Below are 8,918 nucleotides of genomic sequence, written 5' to 3' on the forward strand. Positions count from 1 at the left end.
GGGGACCCCCACCCCCTATTACTGGGCAATAACAAGGGACACCGTTGCAGTGGAAGCTTTCACTAAGTATACACCCTCCTGCTTGGCATCCTACGCGTGAAGGGAAAAGAACTGCTACTAAATAGTGTGCACCTTCCGCCATTTTCTGAGCAAGTTAGCTGTAAAGCATTCTGAGACGCTGGGGTTGCCTGCTGGTGGACGGCGCCTATTTGATACCTTATATATGTGTCTCTGAAACCTGCTGAACTGGGTTTAAGGGTGGTGGGACCTGGCTTGCCTCTGAGAGCGGTTTGCTTTCTTTACTGCAGTCTCTACCCTATTGCTGACACTCCTTACTGCAGTGGTTGGTGACTGAGAATGTTGTGAGACAAGTGATATACTCCTTAGATCCCTTATAAGGAACTCACACTTGTGCCGACCCCGAGTGTGCCCCCTGACCACGGGCTGCCGTGATTGACTCAAACACCTGCTACAGGGGATCAGTGAGTGCCCTCCTACCCTGTTGGGAGATTCCAGCCTGCTCTATGTCCCGTAGAGGTACACCAGCTGCTGCGGCTAAACTGGCAAAATTTGCTGGACAAGACCCCACGCCACCCCCAGCTGAGGTCCATTCCCCCGATCCCAACATGGCGGAATCACCAGAGGTCACGCTGGCGCAACTTCTGCAGGCCATTACTGATTCAGAAAAGAGGCTTGCTGGCAAGGTTGCAGAAGTTAAAATTGATATATCCTTTATAAGACAGGATATGCAGAAGCTGAGAGACAGGGTTGAGGAGACTGAGACCAGAATTTCTATGCTGGAGGATACCACTGCGCCTATCCCCGACCGCCTCTCCACGTTAGAATCCCAAATGTCAACCTGCCAGCAGAAGCTGACTGATATGGAGGGGAGGCTGAGGAGGAATAATGTGCGATTTGTGGGCCTCCCTGAGAAGGCGGAGGGTACGAATCCTGAATCCTTCCTCGAGTCTTGGTTGACATCCCTGTTTGGAAAGGATGCCTTCACCCCACAGTTTGCGGTGGAGAGGGCGCACAGAGTGCCCACGCGTCCGCTACCTCCTGGTGCTCAGCCACGCACATTCATTGCAAAATTTCTGCATTACAAGGACCGTGATGCAGTCCTTCGACTGGCAAGGGTGAAGGGTCCCCTTGAATACGAGGGACAGCGGGTGGCGGCCTTCCAGGACTTTTCTGTGGAAGTCCAGAAGTCCAGGTCACAGTTTACTGGGGTTAAACAACGTCTACGCACCCTCCAACTGAAATATTCGATGCTTTACCCGGCACGACTGAGGGTGGTTGCTGGCGGCCGTACTCACTTCTTTGACACGCCCCGGGCTGCTTCAACATGGATGGACACACAGCCGGCCCCACAGGAGCTACCTCCCTGAACTGCCCCTCCCTTGATGTGTCTATTGAAGTTTGCCCAATATGCTCCTGGCCCTCTCTTTTCGCTTTCATCTTCACAGGCACCTCACATTGATAATGTCTGAAATATAAGGTCATGTTGTCTAGAAATGTTATCTAGAAATAATTACTAAGAGGTATTCTCTCCTATCTGACTAAAAGATTATGCTCCATGGTCAGGAGCGACATGTTCCTTAGGCCATAAATAGTAGCTGCCCCCCCTAAGGGCCTAGTTCTTTCTCTTTTTTTTGATTTAAGTTAGTTGAAACGTCTCCTTAGAGGAGTCGATTCGGGGTTTGATGTTAGGGGAACAAAGTATACCTATGTTTGGGTGGGTATGCCGGGTGGGTTGGGATTTTCTTATGTGTTAGTTTTTTTATTTTTCTTGAAATGTGTACATTGTTCCAATATATTAGCTCCTGGTTACCGAATGGAATGGGAAGGTATGATGCGATGCTCCTACTGAGTATCGTCTCCTCCTGCCTGCTATTTTTCCCGCTGTTGTACAATGGTGAAAGTTTTAGGATGGAATGTCAGAGGTCTTAATGACCGGGTTAAGCGTGCTTTGGTGATGAATCAACTTAGAGCTCGCTCCCCAGGAATTGCATGCCTTTTCGAGACATATCTTGTGGGCAGTCGAGTGCTGGCACTTAAAAAACCCTGGGTGGGGTGGTCTTTCCACTCAGTTTTTCACCCTAATTCTAGGGGAGTCTCGGTGTTGATAAATAAATCCATGGGTTTCAGTTGTCAAAAAGTGCAAACCGACCCTAGGGGATGTTATGTGTTCCTGGCAGGCACTCTGCATGACTCCCCCCTTGTACTGCTGGCCATTTATAATCTGCCTCCATACCAGCCCACTATAATTAATAAGGCATGTACTGTACCTTTATGCAGGACTTCCCCACATACCCAGTCATCTGTGTTGGAGATTTTAATGCTGTAATGGACCAGTCATTGGACAGGTGGAGACCTGTCCCTGTGGGAGGGAGAGGCGGGACTACGCCCTTTGCGCGACTTGTCGGAGAGGTGGGCCTGGTAGATGTATGGAGACTAAGATATCCAACGGCTAGCTGCTTTTCGTGCTTCTCGGGTACCCATGGGGTTTTTTCACGTATTGATATGGCCCTGATATCCAGGCGGCTGGTCCCATCTGTGACTGCCATTGAATATTTGCCCCGAGGTGTCTCTGATCACTCCCCGGTATGTCTTGAGGTGGAGCTGGGGGGCACCAGAGGCGCAAAGTTCTGGCGTTTCAATCCCTTCTGGCTGACGCAGATGGGAGCGGCCTCTGAACTACTGGCACTATGGGAGGAATTTTTTGAAAATAATTCTATAGAGGGGGATCCCCCACTGGTCTGAGATACATTCAAGGCGGTATTACGGGGCTCACTGATTTCCCGGGTCGCGCAACTTAAGGTCTTTAGCCGAAAGGCAGAGGCCGAGCTGGAGAGGCAGAGTACAGAGCTTGAGCAGAAATATCTGACGTCGGGGCTTGCGGCTGACCGTGTGGAGTGGCTTGTTGTCCACAAACAATGGTGCGAAATGTTGCTGAATAAATCCAAGCGGCGTCTCTTGTTCCAGTCACATGACTTCTGCACACAGGGTGATAGATCAGGCAAATTCCTGGCTTATTTAGCTAGAGAAAACCACCCCCCTACAGTTGTACACAGTATACGACAGGACGATGGTACGATATGTACGGGGACCCTCCCAGTAGCAACCGCATTTTGTAAACATTTTGAAAGAGTGTATAAATCCCGAGCAACCTACACCCCGACAGAACTAGCTGACTATCTAGATGGGATAACAATTCCCAGTCTGAACGCTGACTCCAGGGAATTTTTGGATAGCCCCCTCACATTGGAGGAGATTGAGGCGGCAGTTAAGGCCTTCCCCAACTCTAAGTCCCCGGGGGTGGATGGGCTACCTATTGAATTATACAAAACCCACATAACATTCTTCGCTCCCAGACTGCTGACCCTCTATAATCATCTGCTGAGGCAGGGATCTCTCCCTGCATCTATGGCGGAGGCGCTGATAGCCCTTATTCCAAAGCCTGGTAAAGACCCGTTGTCGCCTGACTCATATCGGCCCATTTCGTTATTATCCACTGATGTCAAAATACTGGCTAAACTACTGGCAATGCGTCTAAACACGGTTGTACTTCAGGTGGTACATGCCGATCAGACCGGCTTTATGCCTGGCAGATCGACAACCCTTAACCTAAGCCGCCTCTTTACCTATTTGCAGTGGGCCCGGGGGGGAATGGATGACGCGGTAGTGGTCTCCTTGGATGCAGCCCGCGCCTTTGATTCGGTAGAATGGGGCTACCTGTGGGAGGTCCTGAGCAGGTTTGGAATAGGCCCAAATTTCCTATCGTGGGTTAAATTGCTGAACTCCGGGCCGACTGCCCGAGTGATGGTTAATGGCTTCACCACATCCTCCTTCAACCTGGGCAGGGGAACTAGACAGGGGTGCCCCCTGTCACCCCTGCTCTTTGCACTGGCAGTGGAGCCGCTGGCCTGCTATATCAGGGCATCCCCCCTAATTAAAGGGTTTCATGTAGAAGATACAGAGGAGAAAATTGGACTATATGCAGACGATATGATCCTATACTTGTCTGATATGACCTCTTCCCTTCCGGCATTACTTGCCCTCATGACGGAATATGCCAGTTTTTCAGGGATAGGCATAAACTGGGATAAGTCGGTGGTATTCCCTCTACTCCCTACTACACAACAGCCCCTGTCCTATAATTGCCCCCTACGGTGGTGCACGCAATTTAAATACTTAGGTATCCAGATCTCCCATTCCCCCGCTGAATTTGTATCCCTGAACCTGACCCCGCAGATTGACCATCTACGACAGAGGGCCCGCACTTGGCAGACGCTTCCACTATCGGTGACGGGTAGGGTGAACCTCGTTAAGATGACAGTCCAGCCCAAATTTTTGTATATTCTTCAGAATTCACCTGTTTATATTCCTGTTTCCCACTTCCAACTTATAACCAGACACATAGTTTCCTTTATATGGGGGGGCAAACGTTCTCGGGTGGCAGCTAAGACTCTATGCCGATCTAGATATGACGGAGGCCTAGCACTCCCAAACCTTAAGCTATATTACCTGGCAGCGCAACTGGCCCAACTAGCTGAATGGGTCACACCAATACACCACGGGAACCTGCCCACTGCCTTACTACGCAAGGCAAACCTGTCGTTCACACCCCTACAATTTCTTCTGGCTAAAACCACGCTGGGGATACTTCCTCCTCTATTGCAACAGGCCCACAGGGTATGGGCGGCGGTGGGGACCATACGGGGGGACCCGGTTGTGGACTCCTCCTCCCCCATATGGAGAAACAGGGAGTTTCCTGAACTTTGTAAATTAAGGACGGGCTCAGATTGGACTTCCTTTGGGGTCTCTGAAATGGGCCACCTTTTTCAGGATGGAACATTATATTCTTTTGAGCAAATGGTAACCAAATACAAGATACCAAGACAGTACTTCTATAAGTACCTTCAGCTTAGGCATGCAGTAGGTGCACAGTGGAGGGGGAGTGTGCCTGCACTTGCTGTATCCCCAGTTCGTACACTGGTCAGTAAGCTGCCAGACCGAGGAAAAGTCTCTGCTCTGTACTCTCCTCTTCTTACCTTCTCTGGGGTGGACCAGCTGGAAGGCCTCCGGGCTAAATGGGTGGTGGATATAGGACCTATTGAAGATGAAGAATGGTCTCATATGTTGGGCTCACCCAGGGAGGCCACAGCGTTTGCACGGTTTCAACAGATCCAGCTATATATCCTGCATCGGGTCTATTGGACTCCACATAGACTAATGAGGATGGGGGGCATTGGATCCGATACATGTCCCAAGTGTGGGATCCCAGATGCGGACTTCTGGCACCTACTCTGGCAGTGTCCGCAGGTACGCTCCTTTTGGGAGACTGTCCTGGCTAGTGCTCGGGATACGGGTGTGCAAGTCCCACTTGCTGATCCCCGCATCTGTGTCTTTGGGCTGGAGTGGAGGAGCTGCTCCCTAAATGCCATAGAATTTATGTAAATACCCTGTTTACTCTGGCCCGTGTGTGTATAGCCAGGACTTGGATGGGTTCTTCCTCCCCGTCCCATGCTATGTGGGTGGCTCTAGTTAACACTACCATATCTCATGAACGATTTATGTACACCAAGAGGAATTGTATGCGGAAATATGATAAAATCTGGAACCTGTGGCAGTCATCTGCCCTGTATCTGCAAGACCCATGTCAGTGATTCCCTGTGACCTCCCCCCTCCCCCCCTCCCCCCCCCACCTGTAATTACAGAACCGATAAACCTCAGCTTATGTTTAGAGCTCGGTTGAACCCTTTAGAGATTCTGTCTCCACATTCACCTGGGTACCTTTGTGCGCAACACCGGTCACGATCTCTGTTCAGTACTAGTGTGAAAATGCCTGTACTTAACCACTATAACTGATATATGCTAACCTGTTCCCAATCTGGAATAATGTACCACGCAAGTAAAGTTCAAGCTGTATGTCTTTATTATTTTCTTTTTTAGTTAAATTAGATATGTCATTGTATTACATGTAATCTGGAAAAAATCAATAAAAAAACACTTGATTCAAAAAAAAAAAACATTGGAGAGGAGGCGACTTGATATCCTTAATAAAAAACGAAACAAAATGGATCACTTGAAAACCTTACATCCTTATGGATTAAATATAGATTTTGAAATAAAAAGTTTCCTTTAAAGTAAAACTCTCCTCCAAAAGTATAATAGCCATTTAAATACTAAACAAGAAACTATTGAGAATAAACCTTATTTCAAGCTTTTGCTTTCCCACTATTCTACTTTTTCTTTTTCAAAATTGCAATACCATTTTTTTTTTTATAAATTTTTACCCATTGGATTACAACATGCGGTTGCCTCCAATTTTTAGCCATTTCCTGCAATGATTTCTGTTTTCATGAATAAAGTTTTTCAAAAGTTCCCTAAATAGAGGGAGGATAACCACTGCTGTCATCCATGAATAAGTGTCACAGGCATGAAATGCATTGGAGCAGGCTAAAGAGCAAAGTCCAGAAGCCGTATCAAGTGTAGAGCCGCATCCGAGTACGAGCGCTGAAACCGGAAGTCGCTGCACAGAGCTCCCGGCGTGAAGTGGGTATCGCTACAAGCAAGACTATTATACAGTAAGGCAGTGGTGGGGAACCTCAGGCCCGGGGGTCGTATGTGGCCCCCGTAGCCGGTCTGAGTGGCCCTCCTACCCACCTGGCAGCTTTGCCGGGAGTCAAGTACAGGGGACTTTTTGCGAGAGGTCGGTAGTTCTTGCGGGATTCCTCTTAATTAACAGCAACGAGAGACTGTCAGTCCTATTCAGTGGCAGCCGCCGGAGCATGGGATGGCTGCAGCAGGACAATCTGTAAGAGAAATTTTTACATATGGCCCCCAAAGGATTTTTCCATCATACAATTGGCCCTTGGCACAAAAAAGGTTCCCCACCCCTGCAGTAAGGGAAAGTTAGTGTTCAACATCATTGCGATCTCCTAAACTTGTTACAGGACTTTTGCACTTAGTCTGAAAAAGAGCTGAAAACATTCCAGTCATTTGAACCGGCATTTTAAATAATATTTTTATTTTTATTGGTATTACAGGTTGAGTATCCGGTATCCAGACATCCCTTATCCGAATTATTCCAAAAACCGTGGTTTTTGGAATCATTCGAATTTTTTTTTTTTTAACCCCCTAACCCTCTTCTCATACTTACTAAGTCCCCGGGCGTCCACAGCAGGCCTCCGGCATCTTCTCCAGGGTCTCCAGCGGTCCCAGGAATGTGCGAGTGTGCGCGCGCGCCGGTGACGTCACCGGCGCGCGCGCGCGCGCACACACTCGCGCAATGCATTCCTGGGACCGCTGGAGACCAGGAGAAGATACCGGAGGCCTGCTGTGGACGCCCGGGGACTGCGCGGACGCCGAGGGACCACCGGACACCATCAGGGGACAGGTAAGTATGGCTACAAAAAAATATTTCAAAAACCGGAAAATTCCCCTATCCGAAATGCTTGCGGTCCCGAGCATTTTGGATAGGGGATACTCAACCTGTATTATTATTTGGCAATCTATATTTCTCTATGCTTTTCTTTCTCTCTTAACTTCCATCACCCCAGCCATTTGATTCTATCCGAATTACCACAGCTGCTTTTCCCCATTCTTTGCAATCTGTGTGGGATGTTGGCTGAACTCAGATGTTTTTTTAAAGGGGCAATCACCAGGCTTGGTTTTGCCTTGTAAGTGATTGGCCTTAAGAAAAAAAACTTTGGCTGTTATCCGGCATAGCCACTGAACTCGGAGGCTTTTACGTTTGGTGGATGGATTTTGTTTGATGGGGAAGAACTTGACTGGCCAGCTAGTGCCCTGGCCACAACCACATTGCTCATCTTTAGTATCAGTTGGAATGGAGTCAGGCCTTCTCGTCTTACATCAGTTTTTGACATCATAAATGTACTAAAGAATGAATGGCACAAATTTCCACACTCCAAAATCTTGTGGAAAACTCCCGAGAAGAGTAAACACTGTTCTAGCAGACTGTATTCAAATACATATACTTTAACCCCTTCCTGACACAGCCAGTTTTTGCGTTCCTGACAGAGCCATTTTTTTCAAATCTGACATGTTTCACTTAAGTGGGGATAACTTTTTTTTGCTTTTACTTATCCCAGTGATTTTGAGATTGTTTTCTCGTGACACATTGTACTTCAAGTTAGTGGTAAATTTGGGTCGATACAGTCTGTGTTTTTTTGTGAAAAATACCAAAATGTCGTGAAAAAATGGAAAATTTAGCAATTTGCAAAATGTCACATTTTCTGCTTGTGAGACAAATAAACATACCACTCAAAATAGTTAATAACTAACAAAGACCATATGTCTACTTTATGTTGCAATCATTATTTCAACCTCCTTTTCATTTTTTTGGACACTAGGAGGCTTCAAATATGAATAGCAAATTCTCAAATTTTCAAGAAAATTTCAAACACTGATTTTTTTAGGGACCAGTTCAGTTCTGATGTGACTTTGAGGGACTTGTATGTGAGACACCCCCATAAATGATGCCATTTCAAAAACTGCACCCCTCACAGTATTCAAAACAGCATTTTGGAAGTTTGTTAACCCTTTATGTGTTTCACAGGAATTAAAACAAAGTGTAGGTGAAATTTCAAAATTTCTTTTTTTTTGCAGAGTTTCAATTTTAATACATTTTTCTAACGAATACAGTAGATTTTACTAGAGAAATGTGACTAAAAATTGATTCCCCCAATTCTTTTGTTTTCATAAATATCCTATATGTGGCCCTAGTGTGCACGTTGACCAAACCACAGGCTTCATAATAGAAGGAGCACCTACTTGATTTTGGAGCCTCCTTTTTATGAGATTTTTTTTTAGGCACCATGTAGGTTTCTAGGCACCATAAGTGCTAAAAGTTAGGAACCTCCCCCACAAGTCACCCCATTTTGCAAACTACA

The sequence above is a fragment of the Crinia signifera genome, chromosome 9 (genome assembly GCF_055691185.1).
Source record: "Crinia signifera chromosome 9, ASM5569118v1, whole genome shotgun sequence".
In the NCBI taxonomy this organism is placed as follows: Eukaryota; Metazoa; Chordata; class Amphibia; order Anura; family Myobatrachidae; genus Crinia; species Crinia signifera.